The following is a 25,927-nucleotide window of genomic DNA, read 5'->3' on the forward strand; positions in this document are numbered from 1 at the left end:
AGGTCTGCTCTCCACAATTATAAAACACTGAAGTTAAATCCTCATAAAATAAACACAAGTGAAGTGGTTGAAAGGCTTAATCCTTTGCCAAATGTGTGGGTAAATCTGTGCATATGTAGGTGTATATGTGTATAGCATGCTGGCAAAGCAATAATTTTTTGGCCTTGGAGTAATTTTTTCCTCTGACCTCTACTGGCCAGCTGGGTCAGTCCAGGAGAACTGAGCCATGGTAGGGTTTATGTGGTCTGTTCATGTTAAGGGCTCAGCCATTCTTGTGGTTGCCACAGTGTGTGTGTGTGTCCATAATACAGACAGTTGTTGGTAGCATGAATACCTTAGTCCCACTGTTAGCTGCTGTGTCTTCCCCAAAGGCACCAACATACCATGAAACACAAAGCTGGGCCAGCCATGGTGACACAATCACTAGTTGGCATAGAATGGGCAACTTAATTATGGTAAGAAGTCAAAATTTAACAGGATCATCAATGAAGACCCAGCTACAATAAGGTGAAGACAGTTTTTTCTACTGTAGAACGCATAAAGCATCCACACTATATAATGTACCAAGGCCATCAAAAACTCTCCTTACTTTTGCTTAAAGCCTCAGTCCATTTGACAGGCATTTTTAAGACTACTTCAAGAACCACAAGTAAAATTCTAAAGTTTTTCAGGATCTGTAGTGTGTGAAAGCTGGAAATATCTTAGAGGTAATTCGGTCTAATAGTCTGTTCCCTTTGATTTACACACAAGAAAATTGAGGCTCAAAGAGAGGAAGTAACTTTTCCAAAGTTAAATTCTGAGCTAGATGCAGAATAGAATCTAACACTGAAGCTTCCTGCCTTCCAGACTAGGGTTTCGCAGTCTCAACACTATGACCTGATGCTTTGGGTCAAATAATTCTTTGGTGTGGGGAGCTCTCAGGTTTACTGTAGGATGTTTAGCAGCATCCTTGGTCTCTATCCACTAGATGCCATAGCAACCCTCCATCCCATTAAGAAAACCAAAAAATATCTCTGAATGTTGCTGAGTGTCTCCTGGGTGGCAAAAATTGCCCCAGTGAAGAACCAATGACCTGAACAAATGATGCCAGCTTATGTGAATTCTGGCTCTAAGATGTACCTGGCTGTGTGATCTCAACAAGTCACATAATCTTTCTTAGACTGAGTTTCCTTATCTTTAAAGTAAAAATAGTGCCAGATTTACAAGTTCACATGACTGGAAAACGTAAATGAAATCATGTATGTAAGTTTGTCAGTAAAGTGCCAAGCACATAGTAGGCAGGCAACCGCTATGATTTTTATGAGACCTGACTGTATGACACCAGGCTATTTCCAGCAAGCTTGCTCCCCTCTGCAGTTTGCTGTAAATGCCAATGAACAATCATTCCCTAGTGGAGACAGCTGCCTTGGCTGAGGCTGAGGCTGGGGACTCTTCACATTTGGAGGAAAGGGAGAGTTCTTGCGAGTCAGGTGGGGTTGTATTTGCTGTGCAGGAAGACAAACTATGTGCTCTTTGTTTGTTTTCATCATGTCTTTAAGCTTCCTTATCTCCAGCTGCAGGATTCTGCAAAATAAAATTCAATTAGTATTTATCATCCTTTTCCTAGCCGAGTAAGTCAACTTCTTTTACGGCTGAAACTCATAAAAAATACGGAATTGCCAAAGAGCTCTGAAGATTTCAAGGTTTTGAGATGGAAAGGCCCAAGTGTAAGAGGAAAGAAGTAATTTTTTTTCATAAGAAAATAACGACGCTGTCATTGGGATCACAGATAATGTTCAGACATGAATGTAAACAGAAAGTTCAATGCTGGGGTTTTTAAACTTCGGCTTCACCACAAAATCTGTGTGTGCAGAAATATAAATATAATACTGTACAATACATGTGAGTGGGACAGCTTGTGCTATTCAGGCTGCCTCTCTGTTTCCACCCCACCATGGGTGTTTATGCTGTTTGGGATTTCAGGGAACTTGAAGACACATAAGCATTTTCGGAGGCAAGACGAATCTTGTATCCACCCTAATGACCAAAAAAGGTCAAAAGAGTTTGTAATGGTGCCTTCTTGGGTTCAGTCCTCTCTCCTTTCTACCCTGGAAATGGCAGGTGGTACCCACTCCATTCCAGCCCCTGGTTTGACCAGACAAGTGCATGCTGAGACAGCTGTTCTTAATTTTCACTTCCGTCTCTAGCCCCTCCCAATCCATGCAGTGGTAACTCATGCCCTACATCCAGATGTCAGCCCTCCTGTTTCCTTGACTTTCATTAGTGTGACTCCGGATATTTTTTCCCCAAACCACCATGAAGTTTGGGAAAGCTCTGGTATCTCTGACTATGGCCAGTTTCCAGGTCAGGGCACCTTGATAGCTAGGAGACACTTGTTCCCTCTCTTTTCACTGTTACTGGAGCCAGTGTGGCTGCCCCCAAGTATTTCTCTTAAATAATAAGAAAGATAACTTTGGATTCCTGAAGAAATTCACTAGGATTAACTATTAGAGAGATGGTTCACCTAAGAGGCTGCCCACAGAGTCACATCTCTTTATGAAAATCTTTTCTCCATCATGATGTCCACTATAGGAAGGTGTGTTTTGTTTGCGCATGTAAGCTCCATGGTGAGAAGCCCCTGACTGGCTCATTCACCACTGTAATTCACGTGCAATAGACACTCAAAATTTTCTTATGAATGAATCAAGGAACAAATGTGGGATAGGACAAACACCCTTCTTTGGCAGTGTGCAGACCTCCAAGTGTACCAAACTCACAGTCCATCATCCCTCATTGCCTGGGTAGCCTAAAACTAGAGGTCACAAAATGGTGGTCTTTGAAAAAATTTAGCTAGCAGTGATGTTTCATCTGTAGATTGTATGTCCACACAGTGCTCTATAGACAAAACTGAATTATTTACTTTTTAAAAAATGTTTTGGAAATTTCACACAAAATTCTGGATTTCTGGCTTCTTTTGGAAAATGACAAAACTTGGTAGACTTGAGGTTACATATGTAGATGAAAAATATTAGACTTTTTCCTGTTTTTCCCACTAAGCATAAAGATCCTAGAATACATATCATAGAGATATATACATATGTGCATGTATACATATATGGGTATATATATATAAAACTTAGGAAGATTCTGAAAGTTGGAGAGAATAAGACAAACCAGTCAGTTAGGGAGCTCAGGAGCAGAGAAACAGCATGATAATGAGTTCCCTGGGTTTTCATTTCGCCTCATATATCCCAAAACTGGAGCTGAAGAAGGCTGCAATTCCGAAATGCCAATATACACAGGAAAAAAAACAACCTCTGAACAAAAGTTTACTTTCTCTAGCCAAAGGACCAGAAAACAGAGCTATCTAGCAAAATAGATAACCTTTGAACAAGTACCACTCTACTCAGATAAATGCTACATAAAAAACTGTGACCTCACCTCTACCTATGCCAAAAAAGGCTCAGTAGGGATCCTAGACCACCCCTCTCATGAGGCTACACTGAAGTACCCAACATCCTGGCTGAAACATTGTCAGAGAAGATCAAGTAGGAACCAGGGACTTCCATCTTCAACAGTCAGTAACAAGGACTATCCTACAGTGTCAGTGAAGACCATGTGGGGAGCCTGGGTGTCCACCCTCACCTGGCAGTAATGAGGAGCCCTCCCAGCTCCCCACTGTCAGAATAAACTTAGGAAAAAGTGAGGTCTTTCATCATTGCCCCACTGTAATGAGGCCATCTCCATTGCAGTATCACTGGAGATGATGTGGGAAGCTGGAGTTCCCGGCCCAACTTGGTAGTAATGAGACTGCACCCGCAGGTATCAATGAAAGCCAAGACTCTCTAGACTCTTACCTCCAGATGGCACTAAGGATATAGTGCCCATCCTCCTCCTTTGCTCACTGTCAGAAAAAACCAATTAAAACAAACGGTATATATAAGATCTAGAGTCTCAGAGAATAATTTAAAATGTTTAAGGTTTCAATAGGAAAACGCTAAGAAAACCCCAAACTGAATGAAAAACAGAACATCGATAGATAGTACTGCTGAGAAAAAGGACCTATGAGACTTATTTGACAAAGACTTTAGAGCAGGCGTGATGGAAATGCTTGAAAGGCAAATTATAGACATGCATGAATCAAAATAAAGTAGAAAGCCTAAACAAGGAATTAGAAAACCTCAGTAAAAAAACAGTAGATATAAAGAAGGACCAAACGGAAATTTTAGAATGGAAAAACCCAGTGAATTAAAAAGTTCACTGGATGGGCTTATCAGAAGAATGGAGGAAGAAATCAATGCACTGGAAGAGAGAAAAATAGAAATGCCTAACCTGAGCAACAGAGGGAAAATGCACTTAAAAAAGAGAGAGAGAGAAAGAGAGAGCTTCAGGGGCCTGTGGGGCCCTACAATGGAAGATCTAACATTCATGTCACTGGAGTTCTGGAAAAAGAGAGCAGTGGTGAAAAAACATTCAAAAAAATAATGACTTGGAATTTCCCTGGCACTCCAGTGGTTAAGACTCCATGCTTCCACTGCAGGGGGCATGGATTTGATCCCTGGTTGGGGAACTAAGATCCTGCATGCCACGCAGTGTGGCCCAAAAAATGTTGGGGGCTGAAAACTCCCCTTTCGTACAAGAGACACAAACCTATAGATTCAAGAAGTTGAGTGAATGTCCAACAAGATAAACTCAAAAGAAGTCCAACCTAAGGTGATATAACTAAACTTCTGAAAATATAAGAAAAAATATGGAAAGTAGTTAACACAACACTTTATGTATAAGAGAAAAGCTGTTAGAATGACTAAGGAATTTTAACCAGAAACCAAGCAAGTCAGAAGGAAGAAGAACAATGTTATTCAAGTGCTGAAAGAAAGTAATTGTCAACCTGGAATTTGATATTCAATGAAAATATGCTTCAGGAATGAAGGGGAAATAAAGATACTCTAAGAGGAAGAAAAACTAAGAGAATTGGTCATCAGAACACCTATTCTGAAAAACTGGCTAAAGTAAGTTTTTGAAAAAAAGAAAAAAAGAAATAAGAACGTGATAAACAAAAATCCAGGTAAATATAATAGCCTTTCCTGAATTTTATAAATTATATTGGACAGTTAAGCAAAAATCATAACATTATCTGATGTGATTCTAAATGCATGTAAAATATTTAAGACAATTATAAACAGGGGAGAGTAAAGAGACATAAGTGGAGATAAGGCTTCTGTATGCCATTTGAACTGATAAAATAACGACACAAGTAGACTTGTGATAAATTAGGTATATATATATATATATATATATATATATATATTAGCCAGAGCAACCAAGAACAACAAAAAAAACTATATGAAAAGATACACTCAAAATACTATAAATATATCAAAATGAAATTTGAAACATATACAAGTAACTAACTGGAAGAGAGGACAAAAAACAGGAACACAAAAAGAACACACAGAAAACAGCAAATAAAATGGCAGACTTAAAACCTAAAACTGTCAATAATTACACTAAATATAAATGGTGTGAATACATCAATTAAAAGACAGAGATTGGGAGAGTAAATTAAACAGATTGGACCAATAAATGCCCAACACATTGTCTATGAGAAATTCACTTTAAATATAACGAAAGAGGCAGATTGAAAATAAAACAGTAGAAAAAGATGTAGCATGAGAACATTCATCAAAGCAAAGCAGAGTGGCAATATTAATGTCAGACAGAGTTAACTTAAGAGGGAAAGAAATGCTAGAGGCAGAGAGTGACCCTATATAATGATTAAAGGGGCAACCCAGCATGAAGACATAGCAATTCTAAATATGTATGCAATAGACAACAGAGGTGCAAAATGTATCAAACAAAAAGTGATAAAACTGAAAGGAAAAATAGAGAAGCTGAAGCTCTCTACAGTCTATCTCAATAACTGATAGAACTGGACAGAAAACCAGTTAGGATATAGAAAAAAATCAGCAACACTATCAATCAATAGGATCCAATTGACATTTTTGAACACTTCACCCAATAAGAGCAAACTATATGTTCTTTTCAATTGCCCAGAGAACATATACGGAGATATATCCTGAGCCATAAAACTAGCCTCGAACTTTCTTAAATTAAAATCATACAAAGTATGCTCTCGGATCAAAAAGGAACCAAAGAAGAAATGAACAACAGAAAGATAACAGAAAAATCTCCAAACATTGGGAAACTTAGCAACACACTTCTAAATAACTTACGGCTCAAAGAGGAGGTCTCAATGTAAATAAAACTAATACATCAAACTAAATAAAAATACATCAAGACTTGCAAGGCACAGGTAAAGCAGTGCTGAGAGGAAAACAGATAATACTTGATGCATACATTAGATAAGAGAAACAATCTAAAATCAATAAAGTACACTCTCACCTCAAAAGTCTAGCTAAAGAATAGCAAAATAAATCCAAACAAGCAGATGAAGGAAATATTAAGACAGGAACACAGTCAATAAAATGAAAATAGAAAAAGTATAGAGAAAAATCAGTGAAATAAAGAGTTGGTTCTTCAAAAGGATCAAGAAACGATAAAATTCTAGCAAGTCTGACAAAGAAAAAAAGAGTGAAGACATAAACTTTCAATATCAAGAATGAATTAGTATATATAATCACAGTGTCACATAGATATCAACAGATAAGAAAAGGCAAAAGGTTCAATTTGAAGAGAAATATGAGTATGAATTAGATAACAGGATACTAAAAACAATACTCCACACATATACATCTGTCAACTTATATAAAATAAACCAATTCCTTGAAAAACATAATCTATAACTAGTCACACAATATAAAATAGATAATTTGAATAGCCATATAACTACTAAGAAAACAATTTATAATTGTAAAACTCTCTAGAAAGCATTTTCACTGGAGGACTCTATCAAATATTTACAAAAGAATTAACACCAATGCTACACAATCTCATCCAGCAAATAGAAGGGAGAAAATATTTCCCAATTCATTTTATGAAACTAATATTACCCTGCTATAAAACCAGATAATAGCAATACAAATAAAGAAGATGACAGACTTATATCCCTCATGAATATGGATGAAAAAAATCCTTAATAAAATATTAGCAAGTACAATACAGCAGTCCATAAGTAGAATTATACACTATAAGTAAACTTGATTTACTTTACAGATGCAAAGTAGATTCATACATGAAAATCAATCAACATCATCACCATACTAACAAACTGAAGAAAAAAAAAGCACACATTCATAACAATCCATATTAGAAAAAAATTGACAAAAATCAAAGCCCATTTATGATAAAGAAAACTCTCAGAAACTTTGGAATAAAAATCTGCCTCAACTTGATAAGGAAAATCTACAAAAACCTTTTCGGTTATACTATACTTATTGGTCAAAGAGTGAATGCTTTCCCCTAGGATCTAGAACGAGGCAAGAAAATCTCTCATCTCTAGTTAGTGCAGTAAGGCAATAAAAGGAAACAGACCTGTTCCTAATTACAGATTACATGTTTGTCTATGTAGAAGTTCATCAAAGTTGCAGGACACAAAACATAAAGACAAATATATGAAAGCAACTGCATTTCTATACAACAGCAATGAATATATAAACAATAAAATGAAAAATATAATACCATTTACAGTCACTGTAAAAATGAAATATTTGGGTATAAATCTAACTAAACATGTATAGGATTTGTATGCTAAAAACTACACAACACTGCTGAAGGAAATCAAAGAAAAGTTAAACAAATGGAGATACATACCAAGTTCATGGATTGGAAGACTCAACTTAGTAAAGATGTCAATTTTCCCAAAATTGATATGCAGGTTTAACTCAATTCCTATCAAGTATCAGCAGGATTTTTCGTAGATGTAGACAAAATTATTCTAACATTTATATGGACAGTGCAGGAGGCTCAAGATGGAGGGGATATATTTATATATATATATACACTCACACTCCAATACTTTGGCCACCTGATGCAAAGAAGTGAGTCATTGGAAAAGACCCTGATGCTGGGAAAGATTGGAGGTGGGAGGAGAAGGGGACAGATGACAGAGAACGAGATGGTTGGATGGCATCACCGACTCAATGGACGTGAGTCTGAGTAAACTCCGGGAGTTGATGATGGACAGGGAAGCCTGGCGTGCTGCAGTCCATGGAGTCGCAAAAAGTCGGACATGACTGAGTGACTGAACTGATGTATACACAAAATGCAAATCAGTCATAAATATATATATATATATATATATATTTATGTCATAAATATATAAATATATATATTTATGTCATAAATATATAATTATGACTGATTCGCATTGTTGTGCAACAGAAACCAACACAACACTGCAAGACAATTTTCCTCTGATTAAAAAATAAAGTTGATATGGAAAGCTAAAGGAATTGAAATTAATATAAATAAACAGGGAATCTACCCAATTTTAAGACTTACTATATATTTACAATACTTAAGACTGCATAATTTTTATGGAACAACATCCAAATTAATGAAATAGAAGAGAAAACCCAAAAACAGATACACGCAACCATGCCCACCTGATTTTTGACAAATGTCCAAGAGGAATTTAATGGAGGAAAATACTTTCAACAAATGATGTAGAAGCAATTATACATCCATGGTGGGGGGGCAGGAATCTCAACCTAAGTGTTTTATTTTACACAAAAATTAACTCATAATGGATTATGCATTTAAACATAAAATGTAAAGCTATAAAACTTTTAGGAAAACACATCAGAGACTATCTTTAGAATCTAGAGCTATGCAAATAGTTCTTAACCTGGACACCCAAAACACAATCCCTACAATAAAAATTGGACTTCATGAAAATTTAAAGCTTTTGTTCAGAGAAAGACCTTGTTAAGAGGATGAAAAAGCAAACTACATAATGAGAAAAAATATTTATAAACCAGATATCTGACAAAAGACATGTTTTTAGAATATGTAAAGAATTTTCAAAGCTCAGTGTTAAAATGAAACCCTCAATAGTAAAAACACAAACAATCCAATTAGAAAATGGACAAAAGATATGAAGAAACAATTCATGGAGGACATACACACAGCAAATAAGGACGTGAAAAGATGTTTAATATCGATAGCCATTAGAGAAATGCAAATTAAAACCACAATGAAGTAACACTGCATAGTCTATCTGAATGATTATAATAACATAACAGTGATAATATCCAGTGTCAGTGAAGATACAGAGAAACTGGACCACTCATACATTGCTGGTGGGAAAATAAAAAGGTCCAGCCACTTTGGAAGATGCTTTGGCAGTTTCTTAAGAAACTAAACATGTGACTACCATACCACCTAGCAATTGCACTCTCTGACATTTATCCCAGAGAAGTGATGACTCGTGTTCACACAAAAATTTGTATGCAAATGTTTATAGCAGCTCCATATTTATAATAGTTCAAAACTGGAAACAACCCAGATGTCCTTCAGTGGGTGAACAGTTAAATAAACACTGAGTATGACCCAAACTAGTACATTTATCTCATTAAATTCCACCTGGCAATGAAAAGGAAGGATAGATGATTGATACAGGCAACAACCTAGATGGACTTTCAGGGAATAATGTTGAGTGAAAAAGGCATCAACTCTGAAAGGTTGCCTACTCTGTGATTCAATATATACAAAATACTCAGTATACTCAAAATAACAAAAGTATCGAAATGGGAACATAATCATGTTGCCAGGAGTTAAGGAGGGACTGGGTGGAGGAAAGTCACTGAAGTTATAGGTGGACAACATGAAAGATCCTTGTGATGAACGAAATGCTTTGTATCTTGATTACCAATACCAATCCCTTGGTTGTGATATTGTGTTATCGTTCCATGAAGTTATCACTGTGGGAAACTGGGTGGTGTACACAGGATCTTCCTGTGTTATTCTTTACAACCTCAAAATAAAGCATTTAATTTAAACAATGAACTTAAAACAAATTAGCCAGGCCTGAGTAGTAGCTACATCTTCCCTTAGGCAAGGTAACCCTCCACTGGCACAAAGGCTCTTTTTGGATCGTCACAGTTCCCTCTAGTTCAGATTCACCTGAGCCAGAGCTCTTCCTTCACTGGTTCTATGGGTGTGGGTGTAGCAATCTGGGCAACACACAAGGTGGGTGACTTTTCTCCAAAGTAAACCAGAGGGCCACCAGGAGTCAGCCTTATCCTCTTTAGTGGCAAAATGATGATACTATATCCCTACACCTATGCTGCTTAGCAGTAGGTTGCAAGCCACTTGGTCCTTTCAACTCAAATCAGCAAATATTTCCCAAGAACCTCTAAGTTAGATTATGTGCCAGAACATAGGGATAAACAAGCCTGCTTTGGTATAGTTAAGTAGCTCATTCGTGTCCTCTTTGAAACCCCATGGACTGCAGCATGCCAGTCTTCCCTGTCCATCACCAACTCCCAGAGCTTACTCAAACTCATGTCCATGGAGTCAGTGATGCCATCCTCTGTCGTCCCCTTCTCCTCCTGCCTTCAATCTTTCCCAGCATCAGGGTCTTTACCAATGAGTCAGTTCCTCACATCAGGGGGTCAAAGTGTTGGAGTTTCAGCTTCAGCATCAGTCCTTCCAATGAATATTCAGGATTGATCTCCTTTAGGATGGACTGGTTGGATCTCCTTACAGCCCAAGGGACTCTCAAGAGTCTTCTCCAACACTGCAGTTCAAAAGTATCAATTCTTCGGTGCTCAGCTTTCTTTATAGTCCAATTCTCACATTCAAAGATGACTACTGGAAAAACCATACCTTTGACTAGATGGACTTTTGTCAGCAAAGTAACGTCTCTGCTTTTTAATATGCTGTTTAGGTTGGTCGTAACTTTTCTTCCAAGGAGCAAGAGTCTTTTAATTTCATGGCTGCAGTCACCATCTTCAGTGATTTTGGAGCCCAGAAAAATAAAGTCTGACACTGTTTCCATTGTTTCCTCATCTATTTGCCATGAAGTGATGGAACCAGATGCCATGATCTTATTTTCTGAATGTTGAGTTTTAAGCCAACTTTTTCACTCTCCTCTTTCACTTTCATCAAGAGGCTCTTTAGTTCTTCTTCACTTTCTGCCATAAGGGTAGTGTCATCTGCATATCTGAGGTTATTGATATTTCTCCCGGCAATCTTGATTCCAGCTTGTGCTTCATCCAGCACAGAATTTCTCAGGATGTACTCTGCATATAAGTTAAATAAGCAGGGTGACAATATACAGCCTTGACATACTCCTTTCCTGATTTGGAACCAGTCTGTTGTTCCAGGTCCAGTTCTAACTGTTGCTTCTTGACCTGCATACAGATTTCTCAGGAGGCAGGTGAGGTGGTCTGGTATTCCCATCTCTTTAAGAATTTTCACAGTTTGTTGTGACTCACACAGTCAAAGGTTTTGGCGTAGTCAATAAAGAAGTAGATGTTTTTCTGGAACTCTGTTGCTTTTTCAATGATCCCACACATGTTGGCAGTTTGATCTCTGGTTCCTCTGCCTTTTCTAAATCCAGCTTGAACATCTGGAAATTACGGTTCACATACTGTTGAAGCCAGGCTTGGAGAATTTTGAGCATTACTTTGCTAGCGTGTGAGATGAGTGCAATTGTGCAGCAGTTTGAACATTCTTTGGCATTGCCTTTCTTTGGGATTGGAATGAAAACTGACCTTTTCCAGTCCTGTGGCCACTGCTGAGTTTTCCAAATTTGCTGGCATATTGAGTGCACATATTTGGAGCAGGAAATGGCACCCCACTCCAGTATTCTTGCCTGGAGAATCCTGTGGATGGAGGATCCTGGTGGGCTGCTGTCCATGGGGTCGCACAGAGTTGGACACGACTGAAGCGATTTAGCATGCATGCATGCAATGGAAAAGGAAATGGCAACCCACTGCAGTGTTCTTGCCTGGAAAATCCCATGGAGGAAGGAGCCTGGTAGGCTGCAGTCCATGGGTTCGCTAGGAGTCGGACACGACTGAGCGACTTCACTTTCACTTTTCACTTTCATGCATTGGAGAAGGAAATGGCAAGCCACTCCAGTGTTCTTGCCTGGAGAATCCCAGGGACGGAGGAGCCTGGTGGGCTGCAGTCCATGGGGTCGCACAGAGTCGGACACGACTGAAGCGACTTGGCTGCGGCTGGCTGAGTGCACCACTTTCACAGCATCATCTTTTAGGATTTGAAATAGCTCAACTGGAATTTCATCACCTCCACTGGCTTTGTTCATAGTGATGCTTTCTAAGGCCCACTTGACTTCTCATTCCAGGATATCTGGCTCCAGGTGAGTGATCACACCATCGTGGTATCTGGGTCATGAAGATCTTTTTCATACAGTTCTTCTGTGTATTCTTTCCACCTCTTCTTAAAATCTTCTGCTCCTGTCCACAATAAAGGATAGAAATGGCATGGACCTAACAGAAGCTCTGGTGTAAGGAGCAGATATTGAAAGAGATTGCATTGAAAGCACAACAGAGCCCAAGATGAGCCCAGGAGCAAATGTGTCCAAAGCAATAATAGAGGATGTTAGATCAATTTAAGCATGTGATGTAATATGACTCTGCCGTTCATTCATTCCACAGACTTTCACTGAACACCTACTCAGTGTCAGGTACTAAGGACACAGAATGGACTGAGACACAGCTGCTCACGACCAAGCAGGCTCATGAATACAATCACAGCCCATTGTGGCAAGTACCATGGCAGAGGAGAGAACTACATGACCCTGGGGCCATGAGGATACCACTCAGAAGACAAGAGTCTATTTCTCATGATGTAGGAGCCCTGACAGAGGGGTGATCCTGATATGGGCATTCAGAATTATAAGACCCCTCTCACCATTCCCCTGCTCTCTGCCTGTACACACTGGGCTGCATTTGTCCCAGGACCCTCTTTGTAAATTAAGTTCAGACATTTAAGTCATGTCTGATGGATTAGATGTGGACATGAGAAGGGGGGTGAGTGGAGACACTCAGTGGAAACCAGACAGCAGGCAGGGATATCTGAGCTTGTGACAGAAGTAAAAAATCACTATAAATGAGACAGAAGTCAGATGGCAGAGGGCAGAATCAGGGGCAGACTGGAGTGGAAGGTTATGTGCCATAGCACATCTCTGGCCTGCACGTGAACCCTCCATCTCTGAGAAGGGAAGATTTTGTAGTAAAACAGAAAGAGATGTCAACACTAGGAGTCCAAACAATGTTTCTGTGGGAACCCTAAGCACAAGTGGACCAGAAGAGGAGAAATGCTACTTCTTCCTGGGCTGGGAGAGAGGTGATGAGGGGAGGTGATGAAGCCCTATTACATGGGCCCATCAACAATATAGTGGACCCCTGAGGACAGTGCTAGAGTAACAAGCATCCATAGGTGGGGGGTGATGGAGCACCCGCTGGTGGAGGTCAAGGTAGAATACACCTCAAATGGTATGGCTAGTCCAGGGCAGATACCATAGGAACAGGGAACAGCACCAAGAAGGATGGCCCAAAGATAGCCCAGATAGAGACATGGCAGAGGGGCAGGCAGCAATGACTGTTACATTTGGCATCTTAAGGACTCTAGGAGAGACATGAAAAAAGGCAAAGGGCCAAGGGGTGTTCCTGGACACTGAACTTGGGTCCAAAGAGTGTCATGTTTTTACCCTTGCAACCTTCAGCAAAATGAGCCAGGCGGCAGCTTTGCGAATATGCCCACACTCTTCAAATACGGGTTTTTTTTTAACTCTTCCCTGACCTTGAAATTTTGCTCTTAGTATCATTAATGAGCAAAAAGAACTCCTGCCACACTGAGATTCTCCTTTCTATTTAAAAAAAAACACAAAGTATTTGTATTTTAATAAAGTCAACAGCCACCCAAGCTGACCATTGCCAGGGATGTCATTTACCATGGTGCTCAGCAGGAACTTAGATAAATAATGATAATTTTTTAAGTTTGTAGATCATATTGAACTTGACTTAATAGGCCCTCTCTCCAAACCTCTAAAAGGATGGCTCATAAAAAACTAATTAGTTTATACAGACTGTCAAGGTTCATGGAGGACAGCTGGCCTTCGATGCCTCATCTGTGATTACAGGCAGCTACAAGATCATAAAATCGAGCTCTGAACTCACGCCAAGGTATTCCGTGATCTCACGCTGGACACTGTGCCAACGCAAAAGCACTGAACTATAAATGCCTGCTTGTGCTCCTGTTCTTTGATTTGGAATCTCAAAACAAGCTAAGACATTTAAGATTTGCATTCATAGGCCCCCGATTCCTGTTAAAGTCAAACCACTGACCTTACAAATCCATGTTCATAATTAATATTTGTGATGGGGCTCAATTCCAGGCCTATTCAATATGGCCACTGTCATAAGCTGCAGAAATAGCTTCTAGAAAAGGGATTAGAATCAGTATTAACTTGTCTAAGCTTGGCTATTAAATAGTCCAATTACAGACTGTTGGAGCTAGTTTTCAATCATCATTGATTTCACCGTGATGATCACTGGTTACAGCTTTTTAAGAGGATTTCTTCACTGTTTTCAAATTCCCAGTTCATTCCTCTCTATGCTGTACCCTTATCCTAACTGTCTTGGGCTCTTTTCTCTCCTGTAGCTCAAACAATGCCCTGTGCCCTCAACATAGAAAACCACATTGACAAGTGGTTTTTATTTGGCCTCTGGTTTTCAAAGACAGAGACATACTCAGTTATATCAGGGCAGAGAGTGGAAATACAAGTACAGCAAGATCACCAGGACACCAGGACCACTTGGGAACTGAGGCCACAGTTCCCATCAGGGACCACTTAGACTCCATTCCCTCTGGTCACATCTGTTTCTCTCTGGGACAGCTGCCTCCTCTCAGTCTGCTGACCAAGCTCTTATACTGTGATTTGCATGTGTCACAGAAGGTTTACCTGCAACCCCCACCCTCTAGCATGGCACCTCAGCATGCAAACAGAAGCCAACTGGCCCACGTGGTCTTTTCTATTCAGGTAGCAGGTCACAGGATGGAACCAGCTGATTCATTGGCCAGCTACAGTCAAGTGTCCACCCCGTGTCCAATCACAGTCAGGCAAGGGGGCTGGGTCATATGGCCTGGAATCTAGCCACCAGGGACAGTGAGTGTGAAAGTACCATAAACTTGTGATATCATGCTTGTCAATAAGGCCATAGATTGGGAGTCCTTTATGCTCAGATATCTTTGGGCTTGAAGCTTGGTGGATACCTGTGTCTTCTGAATTGTTTCTCCAGCAGACAAAAAAGGCTTTGTTTTTATTTTGTGTGTCTACTGATTTATTATATAAGGAGACCCTAACTTTGGAGTTAGGTTTGGCCCATTGTCTTTGGTTGAGCTGGACAGAGTCAGGGACACTTACATGGAGATGAATGAAGCTAAGAGTGTCCCCAGGGACTGAGGCCAGGACCTTCACCTTAGGGGCACTGTGGCCACTTCCACTGAGTCCACTAGTCATGGGATAGAGCAGAACTAAATGATGGTGAAAGAGAACAGTGGTTCGCAGGGAGCAGTAGAGAACAGTGAACTGAGGAGCCCTCCTACAGAAAAGACTCACCCTCAGAATGGGGGAATCTGGCACTATTTTTCTGGCAGGAATATCAAGATTGCTACAGGTAAGTCAAGTGATGGCTGTGTGCCTCCATTTCTCCCCCCTTTGATGAGAAGTTTACTGAGGTTTGCCTTTCCCTGGAGGCTTTGTGAGGGAAGAGATCTTTCTAGTTCACAAGTCTCTGGATCAAGAGGAGCTACATCCAGACTTGATGAGGATCACAAAATCTTGGGCTTCAAGCCAGACACCTGATTGGATTCCACTTTTGGGAGTTCCAGGATGCAGTGAGCATATTTTGCATGAAGAAGGGATGTGGATAATTGTAGCCTAAGGGTAGGGAGAGAATGACTGCACTGGTGACCCTAAGTTGTCACCTCTCCAGGCCCTACGGTAGTCTGCTCCTACTCTGGGATTAACCACATGACTTGTTTAGCTACTGGGACAGTAACAAACTGTCAAAAAGTTTCTTCAATCATAACAGGAATATATATGCTCTGGCCAGCCTGCTGACGTGCTAAGCCAGTGTGCTGGAAGATTACATGGCAGAGAATGGTGTCATCCCAGCCAAGGCCATCCTAGCCCAGCCAGCCTACAGTCTACCCACCAGCTGTCCATGGATACCCGAGTGAGTCCAGCTGAGATCAGCTGAGTTTGACTCAGATGAGCAGAGCTGCCCAGTCAATAAGTAGACCCATGAGAAAGAGTTAATGGCTCTTGTTCGATGCTCCTAAGTTTTATAGTGGCTGTTGGACAGCAAAACTTTACTGAGATATCAACTTCACCATTTGGAATTACAACTTCACCTTTATTACTGTGTCTGAGCAAATCATACAATCTGATTTAACTTCAGTCTCTCCTTCTATAAAATAGGGATAAGGAGAATGCCTATTTCAGAGAATTGCTGTAAAAAGTAAATAATACAGTGTGTGTAAAATATCTACTACAGTGCCTGAAATGTAGTGTGGGCTCAATAAGTGTTAGGTAAGGGACTTCCCTGGTGGTCCAGTGGTTAAGAATCTGCCTGCCAATGCAGGGGACATGGGTTTGATACCTGATTGGGGAACTAAGATCTCACATGCCAAAGGGCAACTAAGCCCACAACCTGCCACTACTACTGAGCCTGCATGCCTCAACTATAGAGGAGTCTTCACCCTGCAATGAAAGATCCCTCATGCTGTAACTAAGACCCGATGCAGTCCCCTACCCACTCAAAATACCCAAAACCTCCCCATAAAATAAATAAATAAATGTTACTTAACTTTCAGTGCTGTGTGCAAGCTATTTCCTATATGAGGATGTATGATCAAGGGGACAATTTACGGTTAAAATCCACCCCTTCCTCTACTTGCTAAGTCATGTGCTCTGGTGCAGGACAGTGTCTATCTGAAAGAAAGGGCACCTGTTTCTAACTGGCACAGTTACCATATGGATGGCAATAGCTCTGCTATTGTTACTGATTTCATTATTCACTTTTCATCTTGTTTTAGTATATTGTCATTAATTCAGAATCCAGGAAATTTGAAATTCTCACAACCAAGGGCTTTTCTCAAGATCTCTCCTAGGGCCAGCATGCAAGTTTTCCAACCTGGGACTCCACCTCCCTCCTATTGGGGTGACTAACTCACTCCATTTTATCAGGACCTTCTCAGTTTTGGCAACAGAAGTCCCACAACCTAGGAAACTTGCAGCCCCAGCTAAGCCAGCATCGTTTTTCTCCCTGAATGTCCCTTACTATTTAGTCTTATTGATGGAGAACACCCCACAGTATCCACTGGTTCCCCCATAAGTGTTAGTTTTACCTGGAACACAACCTCGCCAGTTTTCTCATCTAGAAGGTCAGGGTCACTGGTAGATTGTTTCCTACTTCCAGTCAGACCATGAAGTCCAGTCCCTGTTGTCATCCCCTTCTTCCTCCTTGACTGACCACCCCCTTGCTCCTATGCTCCTTCCCCTGTATTCTGGCTCGAGTTCCTCCTCCAGCTATCCTTGACCCTCTAACACCAGGAGAGCTTGTGTGACCACATCATAGGGTCTCCAGCTGCTGCCCAAGAACCTAGTCCAACCAGGCTCCCGTGGAGAGGCCTGGGATACCAGGATTAAGCACAGAGTGTGATAGAGGAAAACTGACCAGTAGAATCTTTAAGATGAGATGGGCCATCTGAAACTTACCAAGGCTGAGCAGATACATAGCCTGCAACATGAAACAAGTTAAAACCAATAACCACAAAAGGCCACATGGCAGGGGACACACAGACAGCTTCAGTTTAGGGTGGACAAAGAAAGAGAATAATTAACAAGAAGAAAAAAGTGGAAGGCTTTGTCACAACTGAGAGAAACAATTCAGGACAAAGACCCCAAAGTCATGGGGAACAGAAATCCAGGGAAGCTCCTTAGTTTCCCTTGGGCTGAGTGGCTTCACCCTACAAAGTATGGCACTAGGGGTGCTGTGTTCTCAGCTCAGTGAGGCGAGGGCTTCGTATCCCAGTCTCCTGGCATCTGAGGATGATATGATGGCCCCTGTCCACCCCTATGGAGCTAAGATCTGCCTCCTGAAGCGCTCAGCCCTCAGCAGACAGAAGAGAGACAGAAAATGCATGAAAGGAGAAAACTGGAATGAATGCAGCACCTGTGAAGGGATGACCAAGAAAGGACCCCCATTATGCCCCCAATTCTGGATCAATCACTGTCAAAGCTGGCAACTACCAAGTGGGTAGAACAAAGAGAACCAAGGAGCAGAGACAAACAACACTTTAACTCCAGAGTGATGGATGCATCAGGTCTTTCTTTCTCCCAGTATGCCTGGCAAACCCCTCCAGGAGCAGCAGAATCAGGAGCATAGATGCAGTCTGATAAGCTTTTCTGCTTCTGGGGACTACACATGAACCTTTCCATAGTCACCCCCATCCCATCTCCCCCATGATCACAGCATCAACTTGACCAGATCTTCTGGTTTATTGACTGGTTGATGCACCCTCACTTTTTTTCAGCTTTCAAATAACTCCTGTATTGTTCTCAAATCACAGCTGACCTACAACTGGAAACTTTCAGATCATAATCACTATAGTGAGGGGGAGAATTCACCATAGGGATGAAGGCCTGAGGACTATGGAGATGGGACCAAGGACTCGCCACAGGCTGCAGACAGGTATGGGACTCCTGTCTAGCCCTTACTTCCCTGTCTATGTCTAATCTGAACCTGCCATTTGCTTGGAAATTGGGCAATCACAGATTATATCAGCAAAAACATTTGACAACACAAGCTCAAATCTGTCACTGAAAATAGAACATATCTGTTTTTTTGTCACAATCTATGAACTAAACCATAAACATAAAATCCTGACTCCTATGTTTATATAAGAAAGGTGTTTTAAACAAACTTGCCCATGGCAGTGTTATTTTTTTAATGGAAAAATCGTGTAAACAACTCAAATATACAAAACATAGTAGAAAGGTGAAGTAAACCATGATATGGTCATATTATATATAATTATGCCTACACGTTAGTATTTTTGAATATGTTTCAATCTGCTTGGAAAATGTTCAGTGAAAAGAAAAAAACCACAAAGACTGAACCGTATATACTCCAGATGAATAAGAACTATGTATCTAGACATGAATAAAAATAGTCTGGCAGGGTTTTAGAAGTATGGGTATACTGTTTTATTCTTTTTTATTCTTTTTCTTTTGTTCTTTATTTTTATTTTATTCACATGTATTGGGTTGGCCAAAAAGTCTGTTCAGGTTATTCCTGCAGCCTGTCAGGCTTCTCTGTCTATTGGATTCTCCAGACAAGAATACTAGAATGGGTAGCCATTCTCTTCTCCAGGGGATCTTCCCGACCCAGGGATTGAACCTGGGTCTCCCACACTGCAGGTAGATTCTTCAGTATCTGAGTCACCAAGGAAGCCCAATACTATCTCCTTCTCCAGGGGATCTTCCCAACCCAGGGATCAAACCCAGGTCTCCTGCATTGCAGGCAGATTCTTTACGAGCTGAGCCACCAGGGAAGCCCAGGAATACTGGAGTGGGTAGCCTATCCCTTCTCCAGCTGATCTTCCCGACCCAGGAATCAACCTGGGGTCTCCTGCATAGCAGGCAGATTCTCTACCAGCTGAGCTACCAGGGAAGCCTAAGATGTTCAGTATTTGAATGCATAGATGCTGGTCCATATTCTTCTGTTTCCTGTTTATGCTAGGTTCCAACTCTGTGAGGTCCAAGGCAACAGCCCACATTGTAGATTTCAGAGCTAAGTCGGAACCCAATTCTCTGCCTGGCCTGCTCTGCACTGAGCTCTGGTTGAGACCAAGTGATGCTCAGAGAACAGGATGGGACACCAGCCTCTGGTCCTCAGGAATAACCCCGTACACCAACCAACTTGGAACACAAAGGCACATCCACAGTGAGGCTGACATAGATGGCCCCTCTACTGCTTGGACAAGAGCTCAGAGAGTTGCGGGGTGGGACAAACTGAAGATGGCTGTGTCCGGTGCAGGTAGTCCTGAGGTTGCTGGATGGGGCAGTGAGGCCCAGATGTGGCTGTTCCACAGTATCCCATGTGGTACTGAGCCAGACTTCTTTCACAGTTTTTGCTGCTGCCATAAACTACCTAAATACTTATTTACTTATACTTTTTCTTTAAATTGGGGCTTTAAAACTTCAGCAAATGTATTTAGAAAGAAAAGTAAAAAGCCAGCAATACGTGCCTCAAATAGAGCATAATCTAAATAAAATAGAACAGAATGTTATTAAAATTCTAGCACAACATGGTTGCCCGTGGAGTGCTATGGGATGGAGCTTGCTCTGTCTTTGTCAAAAAAGACAGATTAGCAAGTACTTGAGGGTGCTAAAGACATTTTGATCCTCCCAACTGCACCTTTCTCCTTGATAGATTCAGAAAGATTCAAAAAAGAACTTAAATGGTAATGACTTAACACGGAATTCAACTTTCTTTAACAGTATGTCCAGGTACCATGGGAATCTTGTACTGCCAGTGAGATATGCCTCACACACTGGAAAATTGGCAGAGGGGAAAGGAGGCAGGACTTGGAGTCTGAGGGTCTGGAATTGAGTGGCGGGGCTTAGCTTGGCAACCTAGAGCAATTACTTAATTTTTCCAAGTCTCAATGCCCTTATTTGCAAAACAAAATCATAATAGCTGACCTACTTGTTCCACAAGGTTGGTGAAAGGCTTGGATGTAATTCTGTGCATGGAGCACCCTGCACACACACACCTGTGTGTGTGTGTGTGTGTGTGTGTGCGCGTGTGCATTTATAACAAAAGAGTACACAGTCCGCAACTAATAGGTTATTCCACAGGGATAAATGATAGTTAGAACACAAGAATATTACTTTTCAACTAAAATTTCCAGAGTCCCACACAATTCATAAATGCTTTCCCCCAGCATTAGTTAACTGGTTGCCACATAACCAGACGATCCAGGCAGCATAGCTTGATGGTACAAGTGGGTGACTACAGCAAGCCTTCCAAAAATCCCTGAACTTGCTTTTCTTCTTCTTTCCTTAATATCAGCACCACCGATTATATCACCTCATTGTAATCAAGCTAAAGTGAATAAAACACAACTTATTGATGATTGTGAGAAGTATTGTTACTCTTGATTACTCTCAGTACTACCATTGCTAGGATTATCGGAACCATGATACACTGGGCATCCTTTGGCTGCTAGTGCTCTTGGCACTTGGTATTAGTATCTTATTTAATCCACATATTAACCCAGGAGTAGGTACTATGTTCGTTGTCATTCAGTCACTAAAACGTGTCTGGTTCTTGTAACCCAGTGAACTGTAGCCCGCCAGGCTCCTCTGTCCATGGGATTTCCCAGGCCAGAATAATGGAGGAGTTGCCATTTCCTTCTCCAGGGCATCTTCCCAACTCAGCGATCAAACCTGCATCTCCTGCATTGGCAGGCAGATTCTTTACCAATGAGCTACCTGGGAAGCCCCAGGTACTGTGTTTACCCCTATTTTATTAAATATAAACAAGTTACCCCTCAGAGGAGTTCAGTTCCTTATCTGAGATCATACATCTTGTCAATGGCAGAGCCAAACTGTGAATCCATGTGTGTCTGATCAGAGCCTGGGACTGTTCACAAGTAGGATTCCTTTATCATCATAAGACACCACTGCTGTACAGACCCCCAAGAAGGGTCTCTGCCATCAGGCAGCTGTGGAGTCCAAAGCATGAACAAGGGCCCTGGGTGGGTCCAAAGACAAGGAGGGAGATAGATTGGTAGATGCTGAGCAGAACAAGGAGGACCCAGAGAGACAAATATGGAGGAAAAGGTGTCTTCTGCTATAACCGGCTAATCAAACCAGGCCAAATCAAATCCCAGGCAATTTTCTGGGCAGCCTTCAGAGAGTCACCCAGGCTGAGAAGCCAGCCAATTATGCCTGATCATTCTCTGCAGCCCTATCCTCACAAAAGGCAAGTCCAGACTGGCCCAATGTAGACAAATGAGCAGTTCTATTATCTCTGAAAGGCAATCTAATTCCCTTCAAATTTAAAAGTCTCCACAGTTTCCTAACAGGCCTCAGTGGGGCTCATGCAGAAATTATTAAGTTCACGGTGTGCCCAGCTTGCTTTCATTATCATTTTTTTTTGCCGTGCAGTGGACAGAATTTTCATTATGACTCAAGGATTCTTCTGTATCTGATTCTCTAAGATTGTGTCCACTGAGCTTAGACACCAGGTTGATCTGCTGAGCTTAGACACCAGGTTGAGAACTGAGTCAGGACTAATGGACTTGACTGAGGTCTGAGAGAGGTTTCATTGACTGAGAGAGAGTGTCTCTGCTAATCAGCTGGGGCAGGGATCAAACAGAAATATCACAGGGAAAGGGAACTCACAGCAAGGATGAGAGTCCCACACTCAACTCCCAGCCCCATGGCTGGCCTACTCTGGGACACTGAGCAATTTTCTCAGGCTCCCTATGAGTTAGTGATCTCCTCTATGAAAGGAAGACAAGCATTATGAAAAGGAAACTCAGATCAACAAAAGTTTTACTATAACTTGAATCATTGCAACATTCTTTAAATTTAACCAACACAACAATCCTGGGAAGCTTATGTATTTATTCAACGAATGAAAAGAGTGAGACTACTGGGACTGCCCTGGTGGCCAATTGCTAAGACTTCATGCTCCCAACGCAGGGGGCCTGGGTTCGAACCTTGGTCAGGGAACTAGATCACACATACCACAACAAAAGATCCTATGTGCTGCAACTAAGGCCTGAAGCAGCCAAATAAATAAACAATTAAAAAAAAAAAAAAGACTGAGACTACGTAATTGGTGATTGCATCTTATTGCCATGAAATAAGATTCCACACCATTAGAATGAGGCATGTAGGGTCAGGGAATGAGAGATTTGTGTGAATGTGACTGCAAGTGCATTCAACTTTTCCGGAAAGCAATTTAATGTGTTTCAGAACTTTAAAATATTTGACCAATTAATTCTAATCCTGAAATCCATCCAAGTGATAGAATCAGAAATGCAGACACATGTTGTAATAAGACCAGAAATAGACAAATTGTCCATCCTCTCATACCAGTTAGAATGACCATCATCAAGAAGACAAGAGTTAATGAGTGCTGGTGAGGATGTGGAGAAAAAGAACCCCTAAAGTACAGTTGATGGGACTGTAAATTGGTATAACCATCACAGAAAACAGTATGGAGGTTCCTCAAAAAATTAAAAACCTGAACTACCATATGATCTAGCAATCTCACTTATGGTTATATATCCTAAGGAAATGAACTCAGAGTCTTGAAGAGGTATCTGTACTCCCAGGTTCATTGCAACATTATTCACAATAGCCAAGATATAGAAACTACCTGTCAGTCAATGGATGAATGAATAAAGAAATATATACAGACATTATTCAGCCATGAAGGAAAGACATTGTCCATTTGTGACAATATGGATGGACCTTGAGAGCAGTAACGCTCAGTGAAATAAGTCAGACAGAATGACAAATACTGAGATCTCACTTATATGTGGAAACTAAAAAAGTTGAACTCATAGAAACAGAGCAGAATGGTGGTTAAAAGGGCTTGGGAGTGAGGAAATAGGGAGATGCCCGTCAAAGCGTACAAACTTCCAGTCATAAACTTGGGGGATCTAATGGATCACAGTATGGTGATTAAAGTTAACAATACTGAATTATATACTTGAAAATTGCTAAGACAGTAGACCTTAAATATTCTCACCACAAAAATAAGTGGTAATTATGTGAGATGATGGAGATGTTAGTTAACAATATGTGGGGGTAATCATTTTGCAACATGTAACTGTATCAAGGCAACATGTTGTATGCCTTAAACTTACACGTTATATGTCAATTATATCTCAATAAAGTTGGAAAAAATAAAATAATGGTAAACTATAGAATATTCATTGAGTCAGAAATCATGCAGCCATTTAATGAGTTACAGAAGAGTACTTAATAAAATGGTATATATTCCTTAGTTTAGCAGGAAAAATAATATTGAATATGAAGTGTGATCAAAATTTTTAGATTAAAACAAAGTAGAACAATGACTGGAAGGAAATATGTGATAATGTTACAGAGGCTCTCTCTGGGAGTAAGAAATGTTCACATGTTCTATAATAAACATGATTGTCATAATCAGGAGATACACAGTAAAAGCTATTTTATATCCCTGGACTTTGTGTTTATCCACAAAATGCAATCATGATTTTTATTTAAATAAATGGTACCTTACATAGGAAATTTCTATTAAAAAACTTTTTTTAAAGGGGGGACATCTCAAGAGAAGCAAGACAGAGCAAAAGTGACATGGTTGGAACCATCCCCCCGTGAGCTTATAGCTCATCTCACTGGCTAAGTGGAAATAAAGACCACTGGGGTGAGGGTGGGAAACCTGACACACAACACCAGAGCAGCTGAGAAGGGGCACCGAGAGCTGCAGGTGACTTCGGGAAGTGATGCAGCTGGTAGATACGAATTTTTCAATTTTATGAGAATGATAGGAATCTGAAATAAATCTTCAGCATTTTCTTTTTAAGATAAATGTTTTAAAATAAACGCCTGCAGCATAGATGGATGGTTAGTGTCTGTGTCCTGTCTTAGAGCCGATCATAAATAATACTGAGAAAAATAGCTTTGACCATTCTAAAAAGCACCTTGATTTTTTTACTCTTAAGAGCTTGGAAGATTATATTTTTGATGTGTTAAGCTAGATTTTTTTTTTTTTAATTCAGCTGTAAATATCAAGAGGAGTATAGGGATTGTCTTCAGAGAGATTACTCAGGGCTTCACTTAGAAGCCAACCTTACTTTCAAGAAGTGTCAGGAAACCTGTGGTCACATTTAATGGTTAGAATTCAACTCCAAGTTTAGAGTATTTGATGGATTTAGAATTGAAGAAAATCCTTTGGTTAATCTTTAGGTGAAATGATTAAGTGTCCTTCAGGTCAACAACCAAGGAAGGTAAGTCATTGTAAACCCAAACTTCCCAATACCAAATTTGCTTGAAAAAAAATTTTCCCACTTTGGTCTTTCCATTATAGAGTCTATAACTTTACTGTAGAACAGCTTAATCAACAACCTCAGTTTCCTAGTTCACTACTGGATGAGAATAGGGTTACACTGATGCAGACACAATGAATACTCAGACACATCCTTCATCTTTTTAAGTGTAAGCCTCACTACACTACAGTGACTTAACAGCATCCATATACTTCTCATTTAATAAGTCATTAGTTTTCTCTCTTATGTCTTAAACAGGGTTCACACACTTGAATGGAAAGATGAATAAAGGACCTGTACATACTCTGTCTAACCAGGGAAGCCACGACTCAGTACTTCAGATACTTCAGATCTGACTCATCAAGATAAACCAGAATCCTGCAGTTTTATGCAAAATATCTCAACTTCTAAATGTTGTCTCTATTTCATTTTTTAAAGCACACATCACATGCCAGTTCAAACATGCCCAAATCCCAAACAATTTTGCTAGTGTTTGTTTCCAGAGGTTTGGTGAGAATGGCTGATTAACCCCAATATAGTTTAGTTATGTCCAAGAAGGTGATGAGTTGGAATATTCCCAGGGCTGGCAAAGAAGGTCTGGGGAAGACATTTCATCTTTTGTGGAAAAGACAGTTTGGGATTTACACTGCCAAGTGGCATTTGGTTGAGTTGGGACCTCTGAGAATGGCTGGAAAATATATGGAAATGCCCCAACTCTAAACACTATGGAAGTCACAGTTAGGTACTCTTTGTGGCTATCATCCTGCATAAAATAAAGATGAAGCCTTCTTCTGAGAGTCTCCCCCATGCTCTGCAAGAATGCTTATGGCTTTATCTTCACATAAGGCTGCATTTCCCTATTCTACTCACCCCTCATTCCTTACTTTATAAA

The 25,927-nt window shown here is 40.5% G+C and overlaps 1 protein-coding gene across 1 annotated transcript in view; it reads right to left on the reverse strand.

Moving 5' to 3' along the window:
- CLSTN2 (calsyntenin 2) overlaps positions 1–25,927 on the reverse strand; it is a 704,297-nt gene that overhangs the window by 416,566 nt on the left and 261,804 nt on the right. The gene's annotated exons all lie outside the window — the stretch shown is intronic.

Source organism: Giraffa tippelskirchi, chromosome 2 (assembly GCF_054371585.1).
Source record: "Giraffa tippelskirchi isolate mGirTip1 chromosome 2, T2T-mGirTip1v1.2.pri, whole genome shotgun sequence".
NCBI lineage: Eukaryota > Metazoa > Chordata > Mammalia > Artiodactyla > Giraffidae > Giraffa > Giraffa tippelskirchi.